The 21,889-nt window shown below is 33.4% G+C and overlaps 1 pseudogene; it reads right to left on the bottom strand.

Annotated features, from left to right (window-relative positions):
• Nucleotides 1-15,650: 15,650 nt before the first annotated feature.
• Nucleotides 15,651-16,848, bottom strand: LOC126608556 (bifunctional protein FolD 2-like; annotated as a pseudogene).
• Between the last annotated feature and the right edge of the window lie 5,041 nt (nucleotides 16,849-21,889).

Below are 21,889 nucleotides of genomic sequence, written 5' to 3'. Positions count from 1 at the left end.
TTTGTTGAAACTTGGTGACACCAAAAACACTATTCACCTTTGTGTTGGCTTTATATATAGACTAGCCTTCATGCACGAGCTCACACGTGTATAGAAGGTATTTTTTGAATCACGGCGTGCTACGCTCAACTTACACGTTTTAAATATATTTATATGCGTAAATTGACAAAAGGAAAGACAAATATTTGAAGTAAATGAATAACCTTAGATAATGCTAGAAGAAACCCCTCATAAATGAATTAAAGCAGCTGAATTCACATAATAAAATCGGTCCCTATAGAATTTACATTAAGAATAGAGAAAATAATATGTAATAAACAATTGATTGAATCACATTATTGCTAGCCCATTGTGAGGCTAAACCCACCCCTCCCCCTTAATGTAGATAATATCGTTTGTTAATAAAAAAATCATTTGATAACAAATTTAATCACATTATTATCCGCATGCAAAAGACCTTTTTTTATAATAGGCATTACACGTCTTTTAAGATGTTTTGAACGTGTTTAAAAATAGAGAAAATAATATTTAATAAACAACTGTTTGAATCACATTATTGCTAGCCCATTATGAGGCTAAGCCCACCCCTTCCCCTTAGTATAGATAATATCGTTTGTTAAAAAAAAAACAATCATTCGACAACTAATTTAAGCACATTATTATCCGCGTACAAAAAACCTTTTTTATAACCAGCATTACACACCTCTTAAGATGATTTGAATGTGTTTAAAAATAGAGAAATTGAATTACATTATTACTAGCCTTTTGTGAGGTACTAATTAAAGAAAAAATGTAAAAAAAATAATTATTAAAAAAAGCACCGTTAAAATAATGAAAATACCCTGCCTTATTTGATGCATTATTTTGGAATGCCTCTGGAGTTTTTTGTCCAAATATTTTTGTTGAAGCTTAATAGCACCAAAATCACTATTCATCTTTTGTGCTGACTTTATATATAAGATAATCGAAGGCACAGAAGTATATATCAAGTTGATATCCTATTTCATTCATCCAACTAATAATTAGCCAGAGTTTTTCATTACATGAGCAATCATACATAGCTATTAATTAAACCTACAAGTACCACAAATCAAGGGTAAACCATTACATTAGTTGATCATATAGATCAGAATTAACATAACAAAACAAAGGGTGTGTACTTTTTTATTTCCCACATATCCTTCTCAATTTCCAGTTATCGAATCGAATGAATTAAAGAAGATCAAATGACAAAAATTATCAAGAACTATGCAAAAAGTAAAAATGAGTTGATCCGACGTAGTTTGTTTATTAAGTGGGCCGGTCTGAACACGAACGAATTTAAATGGTTTAGGCCGGGCCGGGACGTTTGACACCTACCGTCATTGATTAAGATTCAAGAATTAGAGACTTGGAATCAGTCTTGTCTGCATATATAGCTTCAATGCTCTTTTATAAGAACCCTAAATTTAGTAATTTACATACGTTCTTTGGCGTTTAGTTTGCTTTTAACTTTAGCTGAAAAGTGCATTGGCAGCTTTGCTTTTGGTGATCATTTAGCCCCATAAATAGCATACTGCAATATGCAAGATTTGTTCATCTTCGTCTTCCATTTTCTTTTCTCCCTCTCTTTCTTCCATGTGAACATCAAGTATTTATGGGCTAATTTCTATGTCACATTCACTTGCTGATGTTGAACAGAAAACTAAACACGTGAAAGTAAAAAATAAAAATATAGAAATCTTTCTTTAGCGATATCAGGAGAGGGGAATAGAACTCGAGAACTCAAATAGATGAGTGAATGTTTTTAAGTAATGGAGCCACAAACCGTTTGCATAAGTAATTATTAGACCTGGCATTCGTGTCGTGTTTGTGTCGTTTTCGTGTCATACCCGATATCTTAACGGGTCGTGTCGTGTAACACCCGTTAAAATAAACGGGTAAAATGACCCGACCCGAAATCGACCTGATAATATTAACAGGTAATATGACCCGACCCGTTACCCGTTAAGGAAAATATATTTTAAACCAATAAATAATCAAATGAAAAACATAATACTAAATAAGTATATACATTCCATATTATCACATCCAAAACATAAAAACGCAATTTTGTTTTAAGTATATTTTCGCTTACCTAAAGTCTTTAATAGTTTTTTAATTAATGTAGAAGTGTAAAAAAATATATAAACACTCGTAATGACAAGCTTTTTTCAACGATCCAACCGTCAAACTTATTTATACACATTCCAAGATTGCATACATAAAAAATTGTAAAAAAACAAACATTCAAATATTACGTAACGGAACAAAAGTTACCGACGGTTATAAACGAAAAATCACAATTTAACAGTTATTTTAGCTCCGATTTTGATTATTTTTTTACAGATACACTCATCGACCCTATAAGAATGTAATGAATAAATTTGATCTTTAATTTAAAGTATTTACACTAGTAGATACCACAAAAACTTATTTTATACTTAATAGAAGTATAATATTAACTTTAAGTGTTTGTTTAATCTATTGTTTTGACGCAATATGCATTCTACGAAACTTTTTTCAACGATCCAACCATCAAACTTATTTGTACACATTCCGAGATCGCATACATAAAAAATCATAAAAACAAATATTCAGAGATTACGTAACAGAACAAAAGTTTTCGACGGTTATAAACGAAAAATCACAATTTAACGGTTATTTGAGCTCCGATTTTGATGATTTTTTACAGATACACTCCTCGACCCTATAAGAATGTAATGAATAAATTTGATCTTTAATTTAAAGTATTTACACTAGTAGATACCACAAAAACTTATTTTATACTTAATAGAAGTATAATATTAACTCTAAGTGTTTGTTTAATCTACTGTTTTGACGCAATATGCATTCTACGAAACTTTTTTCAACGATCCAACCGTCAAACTTATTTGTACACATTCCGAGATCACATACATAAAAAATCGTAAAAAACACAAACACTCAGAGATTACGTAATGGAACAAAAGTTTTCGACGGTTATAAACGAAAAATCACAATTTAACGGTTATTTAAGCTCCGATTTTGATGATTTTTTACAGATACACTCCTCGACCCTATAAGAATGTAATGAATAAATTTGATCTTTAATTTAAAGTATTTACACTAGTAGATACCACAAAAACTTATTTTATACTTAATAGAAGTATAATATTAACTCTAAGTGTTTGTTTAATCTACTGTTTTGACGCAATATGCATTCTACGAAACGTTTTTCAACGATCCAACCGTCAAACTTATTTGTACACATTCTGAGATCGCATACATAAAAAATCGTAAAAAACAAACATTTAGAGATTACGTAACGGAACAAAAAATTTCGACGGTTATAAACGAAAAATCACAATTTAACGGTTATTTTAGCTCCGATTTTGATGATTTTTTACAGATACACTCCTCGACCCTATAAGAATGTAATGAATAAATCTGATCTTTAATTTAAAGTATTTACACTAATGGATACCACAAATCTTTTTTTATACTTAATAGAAGTATAATATTAACTTTAAGTGTTTGTTTAATCTACTATTTTGACGCAATATGCATTCTACAAAACTTTTTTTAACAATCCAACCGTCAAACTTATTTGTACACATTCCAAGATTTCATACGTAAAAAATCGTAAAAAACAAACATTCAGAGATTACGTAACAGAACAAAAGTTATCAACGGTTATAAACAAAAAATCACAATTTAACGGTTATTTTAGCTCCGATTTTGATGATTTTTTACAGATACACTCCTCGACCCTATATGAATGTAATGAATAAATTTGATCTTTAATTTAAAGTATTTACACTAGTGGATACCACAAAAACTTATTTTATACTTAATAGAAGTATAATATTAACTCTAAGTGTTTATTTAATCTACCGTTTTGATGCAATATGCATTCTACGAAACTTTTTTCAACTATCCAACCGTTAAACTTATTTGTACACATTCCGAGATTGCAAAAGTAAAAAATTGTAAAAAACAAACATTCAGAGATTACGTAATGGAACAAAAGTGTTCGACGGTTATAAACGAAAAATCACAATTTAACGGTTATTTTAGCTCCGATTTTGATGATTTTGTACATATACACTCCTCGACCCTATAAGAATGTAATGAATAAATTTGATCTTTAATTTAAAGTATTTACATTTTTTATATACGAGTGATTGTATATATATATTTTTACATTTTTTACACTTCTACAATAATTATTATTAATTTTATTAATTTTACCCTCAAATAAAAAACATTATTCATGAGGGTTTGAAGGATTTTAAAAATCTAAACGATAATATAAGTGTAACAATTATCTATTCGTGAAGGAATAATGATAAATCACGAGTGTTTATATATTCTTTCACATTTTTCATACTTGTATGTATGTCTTCTTAGTTCTTGCATATACAAATACTATACTAGTATATTTTAATTTTGGACAAGAATATGTTATGTAAAATTTATCCTAGTAATGATAATAAGGAACTCTCATAATAAAAATAAATAATGACTAAACCTTTTTTTTATTTTTTTATAATTTATATAGAACAATAATACAAAACTATATATTTAATATAGAATATATTGTATATATTAATATGACTATTGTATTTTATAATAAATCTTTTAGTAATTAAACTTTAAAATTATTAAAATAATTTTTTTCTTAACGGGTCGAAACGGGTTACCCACGTGTTACCCGCGTGTATACCAGTTAAGAACCCGTTATTAACGGATTCTTAACGGGTCACCCGATAGTGACCCGATAAGTTATCGTGTTGACCCGAAACCCGTTATTTTCATGTCGTGTTACCGTGTCGTGTCAAAAACTGCCAGGTCTAGTAATTATACATATATTTAGCTCAAATCTATCAACATGAAAGATTATTATACAACCGGATATATTCCTTTGGTCTACGGCTCTCAACTCGTAATGGGTTCATAAAAAACATAAAAGAAATTCTTGTTCTATAATTCTCATCATGTGACGTAGGGGTGGACGCGATGCGTTTCGGTGCGGTTTCAAGTTAAACCGCAATCGAAACCGAAACTTTTTGTAGTACGGTTCGGTGCGGTTTTGAAGTCAAAACCAAAATGAAACCAAACCGTTTGGTTCAGTTCGGTGCAGTTTCAAACGGTTTCGGTTTGGTTTTTGAGAAAAAAATGTACAATTTATTCTATGCCTTGTCCACCTGGGGACTTGCTCTAGCTGGGTAAGTATTTCTTGCCCACCTACTTCCTGTTGTGTTAGCAACTTAGCATTCTCTTGAGAATGTTAGCCTCGATTATCTGCAACTTCTTGGTAATAAATGGCATACAAATAGATGTATTTTCCATCGCGCCTCGTAGTTATTATCCAAGAGTTAGCATGTACATTTTTTCTCAGAATATTTCATACATGTCTCATCAAAGTAAGAAAAATTCGTTGTGAATTTTATTACTAATTTAAGAATATCATGTTGGTTTGTATCACAGATTGTATAGGAGCCACGCGGTATTAAAATTTACCGCAATGGGGCTGCACACAACAAGCAAAGTGATTATGAGAGCAACGTGAGCCTAGGAGCCCTACTGCCGTGAAAAACTCAGATTGGAACTGCACAAAACAACAAATTAAAACATAACATTCAATATTCAATATATGGTGCGGTTTCGGTTCAGGTGCGGTTTTGAAAACCCAAAACCGAAACCAAACCGTTTTCTTTGCCGCGGTTCGGTTTTGAAACCGCAACCGTTTCAAAACTGTAAAACCAAACCGTTCGGTGCGGTCCAATTCGATTCATGTTTTAGTTTCAGTTTTCGGTTCCAAATGCCCACCCCTAGTGACGAGTGTGTAAAAAGAGATGTATACATACATGATCTATCCCGTTAGTTACGAAAACCAATGAACAAGGAAACATATAATTGATTAATATCCATTTGAAGTTAAACTTCACAAATTAGAGTTAAACAACTGGAAATTAAATTTGGACACATGCATGCTGCAAGCTTCATTGTAATTTCTCTTTGTTTTTTTCGTTTCTGTAAAGTAGAAATAAGCTTAGATAGGTGCCCAAAAGTAACCTCACCTTCATGTGAAAGTTTACTTAGTATAGCTCCATTATATTAATATCTGTTAAACCCTGCTTCCAAAAAAAAAAATAAAAAATCTGTTAAACCCTTAGCATCCATGAGACACGCATGGTGATCCAAATTAATCTTGAAATATACTTTAAACCAATTCTATAATATGCCTACACATTTTGGGTGTGTGAATATTTTTTTATTTTTGTTTTTTAATTGAGAAGGAGAAGGGGAGAGAGTGAACTTAGGAGTGGGAGTGAGGGTGAGAAGAGAAGTTTTTGTTTTGTTATTTTTTATTTTTTAATATTAGATATATGTCAAAATTACCTATATTTGAGGTTTCAATAAAAAAAAGCAAAATTTGATTTTGTGAAATTACATTATTATCCATTATTTTTTTTTCTGTGATATAAGATGACATAGTCTTTTTGTCACGTCCAGTCCCGACTCCGCCATAGCACGATATTGTCCGCTTTTGGCCCCGGTCAGGCTCTCACGGTTTTGTTTCTGGGAACTCACATGAGAACTTCCCAGTGGGTCACCCATCTTGGGAATACTCTTGCCTGAACTTGCTTAACTTCGAAGTTCCAATGGAATCCGAAGCCAGTGAATCCCTAAAATGCCTCGTGTTATAGGGAGGGGAGCATGTAGATATAAGGCACATCACTCCCTCTCTGTTGGTCGCTGTGGGATCTTACACTTTTCATCATTTTTTAGTTGACAAAAAGGGTTTATTAATAGATAGTTTAGATTATTTAATAAAAACTTCTTTTTCAATCAAAAGAGAGTTAAAAAGACTATTCTAACACTGTCAACAAAACTCAAGAAAAATAATCACAATAAAAGTTATGTGCAATATGGTAAATCACACAAAATATTTTGTTGTCTTACAGTGGGATAATCCCTATTTTTCCTCCCACCTCCCTCTCTTTCACATTTTTTTCCCACTATCTATCTCCTCTCCTTCACTTTCGACACATTAAAAATAAATCACTACCCTCGTAATAATAACTAAAAAATATATTTCCCTCACAAATAGATTGTGTGGACCTTTGCTAATCATCGTTAATTTTTCTTTGAACTCCTTGCGGGTTGAGATAGGGTTCAATGCAGTACAGTTTCTTTTCTCAATTTAGTGTCACGAAGTTAAGAACTCATCGTTGAAATGAGTTGTTTTCACCCTGTATTTTATTATTTCAAGTTATCATAAACTCGTTAATGTTGCAGTCCTATTAAATTGAGAATATGATTGTATAAATCCTAGTAGATCTAGGAATATCTCTTATATTCCTATTAGGAGTTGATTACCTATTAAGAGTTGTAATCCTAAAAGGGTAAGGATTTTACCTATCATACTACTATAAATAAAGGCATAATGAGGTGGAATAGAACCAACCCACAATTACACATCTCTTTCTTTCTCTTTCCATGACGCACCGTCCCTCTTTCTGGCCTCCATAATTGTTCAGTAAATTATGCCTACAACACATTATGAGCACGCTCTTGATGCTGCGTTAAAGAGAATTTATTTTTCAATCAGGGGAGTATTACGTTTTAATCATTCTTATTATGATTAATTTACTATTTTATTGAATTGATCTACATGCTATTGATTCAATTTAATTTTTTTTTGTGGTGAACATGATACAACGCATTGGAGATACAATTCCGGCTTTCCAAGAAGAATCTTCTACAAATTCAAAGGTTTTTGTTGTTTTTTACCAATTAGGTACGCTTAAAATAAATAAAGGTATTTGAAACGACCATGAAGCATATGAAAACATTTCCCATGATGCATGAACCCCCTACATTTATATTTACCTTCCGATATATATATTGTACATGTTTCATATATTTGTCCATATATATATATATAGATAATATACGTTTAATGCATTATGCAATTTTTGCTATGTGAAATATGTGAATCAAAGAATCGAAAGAAATTAGAAGCAATTTAGGGTTTTTCCAAACCCTAAGATTGTTGGAAAAAACAAAAAAAGTAAACTTTTGGGAAAATTTTGCGGCTGAAACGCACCAAGCCTGAAGCTTAGGTAAGCAATTGGACAGCCTTTTTAGGCTTACTGATCAAATGGGACCAAGCCTGCTGCTTGGGTCCTTGGTGCATGGGCTTCAAGCTCTTTGTCCGATCTAGAAGCCAACAAACGTGGTGGGCTTCTCACGCCTCGGCCCATCGCCAGTAGCCTTTGTGCTGCTGGGCCTCGTTGTTTTCAACTTCTTGTTTGTACTTTAGGCTGCGTAACAGCTTTTTCCTAAGCCCGGCCCGTGCAATTGCAATTGAAGCCCACTTCTTGAATGGGTTGTCCCGTGTAGCCTGACCTATGTCTCTTTTCCTTGGCCCACTTCCTGCTGCAATTGCAGTTTGCCTTCTTGAATGGGCTGCCCCGTGCAGCCTGACTTGAGCCCAAAGGATTGCAACTTTTGCTGCAGGGCCGTGCCTTACACAACCAGCTCACACGTGATGGGCTGTGCCATTTTAGTTTTTTTTTTTTTTTTTTTTTTTCCGACCTGATGCCATATTTTGGCACCTCGTGCTTCTTAACCATACCCAAATAATTTTAGTTAACACTAATTAAGCTATAATTCACTTCTCACTTGGCCCATCGCCAATTGAAGCTAATAAGACTCGAATGTCATTATTTTTGCTTCTACGATCAACCCCGAATAGTCCGGATCTATTGAATTAATTAAAAGTGACCAGCAATCCATTAATTTGACAAGAAATCCAAAATTATTAACCTGAAGATCACTTTTGGACATTAACGATTCAATATTTTATTTCTTTTCTTTGAACCATTAACATCCTTTCATAGTCCCCAAGCACTCACACTTGAGTTCCCGAAGAACCTCAAATCCACTACACTTAAATTAGCATATTGCATTATGCGTTCTTGCAGGAACCTCTCTTTTCTGAACTAAACATTCATAAACTAAATTGAACTTGTAGATTCAAATTTAGTGCCCTTAAAACTCGAAGTTTTCATAAAACAATACACCCATAAAAACACGACGTTTTTCATGAAAACCATGTCATAGAACTCGAATGTTCTAACTTTGATACTTATGGATGATTCATTCCCATAGCACCAATCACAATCTTGTTCCCTCCAATTCCATGGATTGTTGAACCGTCACAAGTTCGATTTCCTGATTTGGACGTTTCTTATAGAAACCACTTTATGTGAGGTATAAGACGTGAATCTCCACTTGACTATCAAGAAGCTGAGAAACCATTGAAGCCAACAATGGCATGGAATAGTTGAATAAGCCTCCGCCATGATCTTCATTCGAAGACTTATGCCCTAAGCATTACAAATGGAAATACCTCCCGATCGATGATTCTATGGCTCTTTGGCTTACTCATACGAATTGTCTAATCATGAAAGGTATTGCCTGAAGTACACCATGATTACGTCCATGAATGAGTATGATTCTGAAACTTATAAATCTGATCGAATTTTGACTAAGAGAATACTTTTCTTGTCCTTCCATGTTTCTAACTCGCTTCTGAAGCAGCAATGTAAAAAGCAGAAGTTTACCAAATTCTTGAATCTGATTATTACCACAAACGTAAGAGAAAGGTATAAATCTATACCCAGTTCGGCTAGAGCCTACCAAACCCAATTTGGGTCTATCTCTCTCACAATCCAATTTCGAGTTTATTTTTACAACATATGGTAGAATCAGGGCTTGCCAAGGTGCGGCATCATGCCCGAAGCATGATCCTTGGCACCTAAGACCTAAAACTTCAAGAATAAATGATATTCCTGAACCTTAACCCTGCAGAATCCATTTTCATCTCAATATAATAGATCATTGATTATGCACCTATTCGTGCCCCTACCCCTACCAATGTTATTAAGAAGTACCATTCTAGTAGTCAATATATGAGACTAATTTTGCTCCACCAACCATCCTTGAAAGAGCATAATTTTGACATGAATGGCCTTGTTGGCCGAATCCCTTCAGTAAACCATTTACTTTGTGAGCATTTTTCCATGTTCTTGGATTCAAGTTTGGTGTATGTTTTAATTATGGATAATCTTATTGATATTGTCCTCGAATATGAGTTAATTGAATCATGTTTCTTAATACATGTAACCGATAAATACTTATGGTTTTGGTTGATGAATCGACAAATTGGTCACATGTTTGTCCACACACATTGTTGCTAAACCTCCCGGTAGATTATGGGCTCACCACCATACTTATCCCTTAAAGTCCGGGAGACTGGATAATGTCGGAGAGTTTATATCGACGATTTTCAATAAAGCATTGCATGTATTTTGGGTTTATAATTGAACATAGAGATCTTAATGTACTATTTTTCCCTACGATTAGGAGCATTTTTCCCACTAGGTTTTTGCTACCTAACTAGGGTTTGATGAGGCACCCATCCTAGGCTGATCATACCCTTGTGAGCTATTCTACTTTTGTCCAAAAGACGTATAGTTTTGACTTAATGCAACTTCTCACTTTTCTCCTTAGATTATGAGTTTTTCCACCATCTTGGGTTTTACTATAGTGAGGTTTTGTGAGTTTTAAATTTTATATGAATTCTTCCGTTGATCTTAGACTCACATTCGCTCATTGTCCCGACGACTTCATCAACTGTACTTACTTCATCGTTGAAGACCTGATGCGCCATTTACTTGAGTATTTACATACTCAAGGGGGAGTGTAGTAGTACTATTAGATTAAGAATGTGATTGTGTAAATCCTAGTAGATCTAGGAAATCTCTTATATTACTATTATGAGTTGATTACCTATTAAGAGTTGTAATCCTAAAAGGGTAAGGATTTTACCTATTCTACTACTAAAATAAAGACACAATGGGGTGGAATAGAACCAACCCACAATTACACATCTCTCCTTCTCTCTCTATGCCGCACCTTCCCTCTCTCTCTTTAGCCTCCATAATTGTTCAGTAAATTATGCCTATAACAGTTAAGATATTTATAATGCAAATTTATAATAATTCTGTGAACTAGATTTTTTTCAATTTATTATTTTGGAATTTGGAGGACGTGGATATTGGGGGTAGAGCACATAATGTTAACGCTAATGCTAGTGCTAGAAAATTTTCCCAACTTTCCAAGATTACCATTTACCATGGCAATTGTTCACCTTGTCCTTGCTATGATCATGAAATTGGGAGTATGTGTTGTGACCAAATCTGGATTATAATTTATGAAATTGAGATTATAATTCATCCCCAATTCATCGATCATTAGTTTAGTTTGAACCCATTTCGTTGTAAATAATTACGTAGGCATTCAATATATAAAATCTAACAAATAAGAAACAAGTAAAGCTTTATTATTAAGGGGAAAATCCAAAGATTATTATTTCATTAATTTCATAAATCTTCCATTACAACGGAAGAAATGAGATAAGTGACGGTAATTACAGCAGCGGATCATCCATCCTTCACCGGTCTAAACCTTAACCGCATCCCCCGTCAACTGCATGCAAATTAACAAAACATGCATGAGTAATTAGTACTGATGATATCATGTCATTCTATATTAATCAAATTAATTACGTGATCTAACTAATTAAAGTATATAATTACATGGGTTTTGATAGACAACAAGACCACTGCCCATTAAATAACACGCATTGGGCTGCTGCTGATTGGCCTGGTAGTATATGTTCATGACCACTGAGGCATGTGAGCATTGATCAGGGTAATAGCATCGACCGCCGGGTTGGATGGGGCCGCAGTCGACGCCGGGTTGCGTACAGCAGAATTGTATGTTAGCATCGAGCATTTGGTCGCCGGTAGTAGGCTTAGCAATGCACCAAGTGTTGGTGTTCCTCTTGGTCAGCTGCATGCCACATAATTAATTACATATTAGCAAAATAAAAATCAATCAACAAGAATACAGAACCAATTAATTAGTTACCTGCATGCCATGGACAAGACTTGGAGCCACAGGCTCACTGTTTGTGCCATGGATAAGACTCGGAGTTACAGGGCTCACTGTTAGTGTCATGCTTAAGACTTGGAGTCACAGACTCACTGTTTGTGCTATAGATATGATTTGAATGCTTAATATGCTCTGCAAAACAGTCTCAGTCGGTTGTTCAGACCATGAGAGATTCTTAAATATAATCGAGAATATATCCGCTTATGTTTACGTCTTTTGTTCACGTAATGAGTGCACGTACCGTTTGTGCCATGGATAAGAGTCGAGGGTTCAGGCTCATTGTTCGTGTCATGCTTAAGACTTGGAGTCACGGGCTCATTGTTTGTGCTATAGATGTGATTTGAATGCTCAATAGGCTCTGCAAAACAGTCTCAATCAGTTGTTCTGGTCTTGATCATGAGATTCTTAATTAAATATAATCGAGAATATATCTACTTGTGTTTGTATCTTTTGTTCACGTAATGAGTGCACCTGATGAGAGATCAAGTGCAAGAGATGTACTAGACACAAAAGATATATCCTTCCATGCATAATATGAACAGGGAAACATAATTAGCTAATGTTCAGTTGAAGATATAATCAATGAATGTTATTTCATATAATACTGAAATGTAAATGAATGTATTGCACCTGGGTTCACAAAGAAACACCTGCAGAAAGAAACGAAAATAGGCAGGGCAATGCAAGCAAGCGACTTCTTTCCTATCGCCATTTTTCTTGACAGATGAACTAAAATTTAAAACAAAACAAGGAAGGATGAGGAAGGAGATAGGAACTTAGGAAGTGGTCCTTTAAATAGGGGAAAATTAACTGATCACAGTAAATTAGAGGGAAATTAACCCACAATTCACAAACGATCACAGTAAAATATATATGAAGGGGGACACAAGTTGCAACACAAAAACTAGGATTGACAAGAATATTAATGTATAAATACAACAAAATATGAAACTTGGAACTTAGTTAATTAAGCTTTCAAATTTGTTCACTATATATAATTTGGGGATTCGTCTGTTCGGCACTAATGCATAAAAATAAGCTTAACAAATTAAAGTTGAAACAACTGGAAAATAATGGAGACATGCATGCATGCACTCAACTGCCATCTCCATTTATAATCTCGACCATGTCCTCTACTTCTCTAAAGGAGAAATAAGTTGGGGGTTAGAAAACATAAATATTAACGAAACACTTCTGGTACTATTCACTTTTAACATTAAAAACATTTTTACCATAAAAAATCACTCATGATACTATTCACTTACACCTTTGTTTTGTCATTTTCATTAAAACTAAATTTTTTGAGGACTGGTCGTTAGTTTTCTTTTTCCTAGGGATCCTCATGTTCATGTGAAAATCTATTTTTGTACCATTATTTATGAATTTTTTTATTTAAACTCATATAACCATTTTCTACACCTTATTTATTCTCTACATCCATACTATTTTTATTTAAATATCTATCTTTTCAAACCTAAATTTACTAGCTAAAATACCCTCACAAACCCAATTCAATTTGTAAATTTATCTCTACACCTATGTATAAAATAAAAACTTAATACGTGCTCTACAACTCATTCAAAAAGGGTAATCGGCTCGTTGGCTTATTTGGCTAATTCATAACTCACAATTGTAGTCTCTGTCTCTCTAATGGCATTTCACCTAAGAATGTTCTGCAACTTATTCAATCTCAAATATGTTCGCTAGAACAAGAGAGTAGTAAATGAATATGTTAATTCTTCTACGCAGAAGTTTAGTATAATTAAGTTATTATAATCTGGGCCAAAACCACTTTCAAAATAATCAAGTGCCGATTCAAAGTTATTACCCTTAAAATCAAAGTTATTATCCTTCTGGTGCTTATTACTGCTTATCTACATACATATAAACAAATAAAACAAAAAAGAAAAAGAAATTTTTTGTTTTATGTGAAGTCTTCCAATTCATTGGAGTCGTTGACATAGGAGAATAATATAAGCAAATGTAAATAGACAAATATCATTAGTGGGTTTATTAATCAATTTCTTTTATTATTAATTTAACCTTATACTTGATGATAATCAAACAATAGGATAAAAAGGCAATTCACATTTAAATTTAAACTGAGTGTAGAAGAAGATTATATGTGTTCAAATAAAAATTTTCTTGTGTATTAATATTTATCTGCTAAACCCTTTCGACCAATAATAAATAAATTAATTAAAATATACCCCTGCTAAGCCTAGGCATGCAGGGTATTATATTTTCTTTATATTATTAAAGCAAATATTAAGGGAGGGAGAGTTTACACAAGGTCTAGAGGACACGGGTGAATTATCTTAACTAATCAGGCTAAACTGCCTCGCATCATGTAGCGTGCATGTGTTTGATTGATGAAACATACTGATGCAATTAACTTATGGTTCTTAATAATTTCATGCTAAGTAATATCAAAGGTGAGCACCTTAGAACTAATTAATTAGAAAAGGTAATGCTTATAACATATTCGTTTGCGTGTGAAAAGAAAAGGCAATATTATATTAGATAAAACAAGAGGTTGGGTGGAATAAGAAAAGAAGATTAAGTGAAGAAATTTACACATAAGGGCTCTATCCTTAGACTTACTATTTAGACTTTCTTTTGGAAGTACTTTTAAATTGACTGAAAACGTTTTTAGAGGAAATGCTTTTGAGTTTTAAAAGCACTTAAGGTGCTTCCTTCCTACAAGAAGAATGCACCAATTATGTGCTTTTTGCAAGAAACACTTGAATTTTAACTAAGAATTTGTTTCAAAAACATTTTTACCGAATGCGCTTTTAGCCATTTTATAATCACTTTCAAACAAACCTTTAGTCTAGCAGTAGTGAACTTACGGTGTGTTTGTTGCACCGGACTGTCTCGGACTGGACTAGCTGTAGGGACTAAGCTGGACTGGCTTAGACTAGACTAAGCTGGACTAACTTAGTGAAGCGTTTGGTGCAGTGTCGGACTAAAAAACAGAATAATGAAAAAAAAGAAAAAAAATAACCGATGATATATAACAAAATATTAATGTTATTTGCTTCAATCCAACAAAAAGTAGCAGATCCGCAATAAAAAAAATCGAGGAACAAAGTCTTTCCAAAAATAAAAAAATAAATAAATGGAGGAACAAAGCTAAACATAAGCAATTCTTGGAAACGAAATTGAGTAAACAAAGAAACAATTCCAGAAAATATAACAGTTGACTCTGAGCCACTTATCCTTTACATTCCCAATTCTTGTAATTAGATTTCAACTTCTCACTACAGACTAAAACTAAGATGAGAGCTTTATATTGGAACAACAAAACCAAACCAGTTCTACTTATCCAAACTTGTTCTTTCTTGTTCTAGTTCTTCTCCAAGGTTGTTCTTTACCTAAAGTCCTTCTCCCAACGACCAACAACCGCTTCCAACGGCTGTTAATGTCAGTGGAGCAACAGCTGCGGTAAGAAAAAAAAGAAATTAGCAAGAAATTGAATAAACATGACCGCATTGCTTAAACACCTAAAACTCATCTTAATTGCAAAGGCTATGAAGAAAACATAGCAGAATAACACATACAAAATATAAAATGTTACCTGGCTAATAAAGTACTTTGCAAAGGACAAGGGTGGCTTTATTGAGCAATATCATGCTTTGCACCATCCAAAGTGTTCTTGAGCAACATTGCCACCGTCATTGGTCTGACGCCACCAGGAACAGGAGTTACCCATCCGGCTACCTTACATGCTTCCTAGAAATCTACATCTCCAACCAATCTATAGCCCGACTTTCTACTCAGGTCGTCTATAGCATTTGTGCCGACAACAATGACAACAGCACCTGGTTTTACACAACCACCCTTGATCTGAAATTCAGCAAGGAAATATAATAACAAAAATGATAGTAAACATATTTCATTGAGTTAAAACATAAACAATAATCGCCACAAGACGAAGACAAGGAAAGTACAGAACCGACGCAATGCTATCTGCACCAGCAGATGTCAGTTATTCCATTTAAGCAACGATAAAGCCTAGTGAAAGCTTATAAATTTCTAATGCATTGTCTTACAACTCCAAAGTGAACGATGGAATGTCCTTTTTCCTTCACTTGGGATGAATGGAACCAAACAACTAGTCCTATTCTTCTAACTAGAACGAAACTAAGTACTAGATTTTTTCATGGAAAGCCAAAAAATACGAGATAAGATAACACCTGCATGTCATAAGACGATGTTACGACATACCAAGGAACTATAATCTATGAATTGCCTACCATCATTGCTTGTCCTGTGTCAGCAATAATAATGTCCGCTTCGCGAATGAAACTCTCTGGATCAGGTGTGCGGGAATGGACTACGGTAACAGTAACATCTGCTTTCAAAAGCAGCAATGAAACTGGTAATCCAACAATGTTACTTCTGCCAACAATCACTGTCTTCTTTCCCTTTATGCTTATCCCACTCCGCGACATAAGTTCAAGACAGCCCTGCAAAAAAAAACCATTAAAACAAAATTATAACCTGTACATGAATGGCTTTCGCGATTTTATGTAAATATTGCTTGGACAATAAGTTCTTTCCACCATTTAATTTCCATAACTTTCTGTGCAACTAAACACAAAATAAACATGACAGAAAAAACATACAGATTAAGCAGCAAACTTACTCGAATTGATAGGCATAACCGACGAGATCGATGTTGGGAATAACAACAGGGCCTCTCGAAGGACATGCACGGAACAATTTTCTCAGAAGAAGACGATTGTTCTATGCAGGATCAAATATTCTCCTAAAACAATATGACTGATTTGTGGATCAAATTAATACCCATAAATCAATCAAAACCTAGAAATCCCATAAATAAATCAGAATGCAGAAATCCCACAAGTAAATCAAAACCCATAATTGATGAAACCCAGAAATCGTTCAAAACCCACTAACAATTTCACGAATCTTCATAACAAAATCGAAGAAAACGAAGAAGAGGAAGTGGAAGAGGAAGCCCTGAGAGACTTATGAGGACGCGGCGTTGGTCGTGGAATGGTCCGGTAAGGTTATGGAGCAGAGTGGGACGACGAGAGAGATGACGGTCTTACTAGTCCACTGGTATTCGGGGGGTCTCGCTAAGACGATCTAGCGAGCCCCTTAGTCGAGGCGAGTGAAGGGTAATCCCACTAAAGCTAGTCCGGTTGTGGAACAAACAAGGGACTACAGTTTAGTCCAGTCCAGTCCCTCCTAATCCTGTCAAACAAACGGGCCCTTAAGGTTTTGAGTATGTAAGTTAAGTAAAATTTGTTGAAGGATTGAAGATAGTTACATACCCATTTCAATTGTAATTGAAGATTGTTAATTATAGATTAATTGATGAAGGTTTTCATGCGCTAATTAACTATACACAGTTCGTTAATTAGGCTTAGAAGTGAGAGGTCTTATATTCGAATATCATAGATGGTGAATTCGATACTAAATTAGGCTGCCATTGTGTTGCTTAGCCAAACTCCCCATTTTTCTAGTGTAAAAATATTGATATATTCAAAAATAAAAAATAAAAAAATTATACACAGTTCGTTAGTTTGTGGGGCTTTAGTATGTTAAAAAGCCATAAATAGTCAATTTGACTGTACTGTATAATTTGTAGTAGAAGCCTTAACTTTTTTCTTTTAAGTTTGAGCAGGGTCTGAATTGGACATTGAAGTTCACATTTCCAAAATTTTATTGTTGCTGTCTGATTTGCGTCTTTTTTATTTGATTATCGATCCATTTCACCGTCTAATCTACACCAAAACATTTGCAATGAAAGTGAGCATCCCACATCAAAAGCATGTCGAAACTGGCCTTCTTCGAAATACACAGGTCATTCGTGAAACACGCTCAATTGTCAATCAGCATGGAAGGAAAAGTAGTAATAATGTGGAATGCAGGCTCATCACCATCTTTATCTACAAATATTATAAGGAGGTGGATTGTCTGCCCTCTCATTTCCATACTTTTTTCATCATTTCTGTTTGTATGGTCACGGTTAAACCACGTCAATATTTTATATTCATATTACTTTTTGTTTTATTATTTTTATAAAAAATTAATATAAAATGTTGATATAACTTAACCATGACCACACATCACAAAATTGCGTGAGAAAAGTATGAAAATGGAAAAACAGACAATCCACCTCCATATTATAACACAATAAGCTTTGTAATGTCACATCCGCTTGCATCATATTGATTGTATCATCAAAACACCCATCATTTTCATCTATACCAATGCTCCACCGCGCATGATTTAAGAAAAAGTAACGGTTGAGATTTATCTATGACTCATTTGATTAAACCTCAACTGCTCACTTGTGACAAAAAAGTGTGCCGGAAAGTAAGATAACCCCAATCAACAGAATACCATTATTTTGGTTGTTAAATCAATGGAAGCTTGATGCCGAAGGCACCTCAGTAGTGGGGAGGAGGAGTCACATTACAAATCTTAGGCCATCTCCAACCGAAGGGTCAGAGGGCCAGAGGGTCGAAAATAGCCCTAAAACCGTCTCCAACCGAGGGCTAGGCCAGATGGCTTTGGAATCTGGGAGGGCCCCACGGGATCGGAGAGGGCTGGAGGGCTGGCTGCTTTCGGCCAGCCAGTCAGCCCCGGGCTGGCTATTTTTTTTTAATGATTTCCTATTGCTGTCGGTTATAGCCGACAGCATTAAGGATATATATATTTTTTTTAATAGTTCTACTATTAGTGTCGGTTATAACCGACACTAATAGTTTGAAATGTTTTTTAATATAACGGCTAGTAGCCGTTGTATTATTAGGCCTCTTTTTTTTTTTTTTTTTTAATGAATTTAAACTTCTTCTTTTTTTATTTTTTTTTAATGAATGTAAACTTCTTTTTTTCCCCTTTTTTTTTCCTTTTCATATGAATCAAATTTTGTTTCATATTTTTTTTCCTATAACTTTTATTTCACAAAATTTGTTTCATATTTTTTTTCAATTCTATTTTTTTCGTATAACTTCCTAGGCCATTTATACAACATTAAATTGTAGTTTTTAAATAATAAATTATGTTTGGCCCTATGGCCCTCGGTTGGAGACGATTTTTTGTGACAGGGCTAAAACGAGCCATTTGGCCCTCTGGCCCTCGATTGGAGACGGAGGCAAATATGGCCCTGTAATGTTCATTAAAATATTAATATCTTGGAGAATCTTGGAGGGCTAGAGGGCTCAAACGAGCCATCTGGCCAGCCTTCGGTTGGAGATGGCCTTACAACAAGAGAAGTCGTCATTGTCGTCTCTTTACTTAGCAAGAAATTCAATATATGTTAAAAAAATTAGTATGTAGATTCCAGCAGAAAAATATAGCACGTACCAGCTAAGATGATGTAGTGGTATTTGTATTCATACCATAATGTCACCAAAAGATAATTGATCAACAAGTTTCAATCTTTGTAATTTCAATGATTCTACTTTTTAATTAACCCAAATATAAGATAGTGATTTTCACGTTTTCAGTTTCTCATTTTATACTTCTCTTGTTTTTATGTATTAATCTCCTTCAATTATTATGTCCCAAGACTATAAACTAGAAGAAGAGGCAGAAAGGGACAAGGAGTGCTCATGAATATAAGGAAAGAGCAAGTGATAGTTGTATGATGTTGGGGCCATGTATCCATGAAGAAGGGGAATGTTTTTTTGGTCGGATCAGATCGGAAACAAGCATTCTAATGAGGTTTCGGAATCAAATATTAGTTCCAATTTTAAAATTTTGGATTATCGAAAATTTTAGAATCGATTTTATATCAGAGTTTTCGGAATGTAATTTGAATCTTCTATATTTTTTCAAGACTTTAAAAAATTCTAAATTTTTTTGTATCCAGCACTCAATATTTTTTTCTTCTGAATTTTGTAAGCTAATATGTGTGTGTATAATATAAAATTATATTAGACAAAATAATATAGTACATATGATTATAGTTTTTATTTTCCACATATAAAAGTATTATTAAATATACAAAATACAAAATAAAGCATATCTAAATATAACAATAAGCATCAGATGATGTTTTATTGCAATTACAAAAAATAATGATGTCTATGCATCTTGGTGTGAATTTGATCTCCACAATCACCACCCCCCCCCCAAAAAAAAAAAAAAAAAAAAACTAATGAAAACGGCTTGATAAGGAAAAAATAAAGGGTAAATTAAATAATACCAGGTTTGACTTTTTAGTGTAAAAATGTAATTTTTCATTAAAGTGAACAGTATCGCGAACTTTTCGTTAAAATTTAAAAAAAAAAAAAAACCCAACTAACAAAAATTTGACTCGCTAATGCTCTTTTTTGTTTTTTAAAAAATGATAAAATAAGAATATGCAAAATTTTTTTTTTTATAATATTAAGTCTGAGAAATTTCATATCCGAAATTCGGATGGAATAAGTATATTTCAATTCTCATCCAAAATTTTCAGAATCATGACTTGACTCATGACCTGACTTTAGTGAGCCGCCCAAATAGTATATAGAATCATTAAAATCAGAACAGTCCAATAGTATCTCTCATGTCCCCTCATTAATGATATTTTTCTTTATTTTTAAGTGAGAGGTATTAGGTTTGATTTTCACCATACCACCTCTCCCCTCCCTAAATGTAAGCAGAAAAGTAGTTATTTAATTAAGCTAATATTTTGTGGGGTGTGCTATCCACATACTTATTTTTACTTTTCACACACATTTTTAATTTTGACCGTCGAATCAAATGAAGTGAAAAAGATCAAAAGATAGAAATTAAAAAAAAGTGTGTGAGAAGTAAAAAAATGTGTGTGGTGTTTTCATGAATTTTCAAATTTGTTTTTACGAAACCCCTTTTATTAATTTACCATCCAATAATTGCTAATGCTATTACAAACTTTCTCCAAATGATAAATTTAACCTCAAAGGTTAAATTAGAAATACAACCCTAAGGTACATATATATTTTCACATAACCCCTCAAGTTTTATAAAGTTTCACACATAAAAAGAACAATTAAAAAGAAACATTATACAATTAGAAAAATCCAAAAGCGACATCGTTAACAGGACACAGCTAAAATAAAATACATGGTTTTAACTCCATGTTAAAATCTTGGGATTTCGTACTAGAAGGTTTAAAACGTCAGGGATGTTATGTGAAAAAAAAAATGACTCTAAGGGGTTATGAAAACATCATGAATCTCTAAAAGGTGTTCATGCAAGAATTTTTTTACAAGAAATAATACTGATATTTCATTGATCATCCCAGACAAATACAAAAATGTCAATAGAATACAATGCTCCAATCACAAAGAAACCCCCGTGCAATTAACTCCAAGTGCTTCATGTAATTTTGAAACTCTAGAAAGTTTTCTAAAAGCCTGAAAAACCTCGTGAGATATATGTGAAAATAATTTCTGATTTTTAGTGAAAATTGTCTTTGAGATTGGCATAATTCTTCATTTTGGTCTCTGAAATTTGAAATCGATAAAATTGATCCCTTAGTTTGTACACTGTCAATCATTTTGGTCATTCTGTTAAAAAAAAATCTGTTAAATAAGGATCATTATGACAAAAACACTCTCAATTATTAACCGTGGGCCAAAATGATTTTGACAAAAATTGAGGGTATTTTTGTCCATTTCATTCCTTATTTAACGAAATTTTTTACGCAATGACCAAAATAATTGATGGTAGACAAACTCACGAATCAATTTTATCGATTTTAAATTTTAGAAACTAAAGTAATGAGTTATGTCAATTTCAAGTAAAACTATATATACATGGCCAACAACAGCTAAAATTGCTTTGGCCTTGCTGGGATGAGAGAAGGTTGGTGAGGTTTGGGACCTTCATACTTTTATATCTT

Source organism: Malus sylvestris, chromosome 16 (assembly GCF_916048215.2).
Source record: "Malus sylvestris chromosome 16, drMalSylv7.2, whole genome shotgun sequence".
In the NCBI taxonomy this organism is placed as follows: domain Eukaryota; kingdom Viridiplantae; phylum Streptophyta; class Magnoliopsida; order Rosales; family Rosaceae; genus Malus; species Malus sylvestris.
Note: the sequence above shows the minus strand (reverse complement) of the source record. Positions and strands in the feature narration are given on the sequence as shown.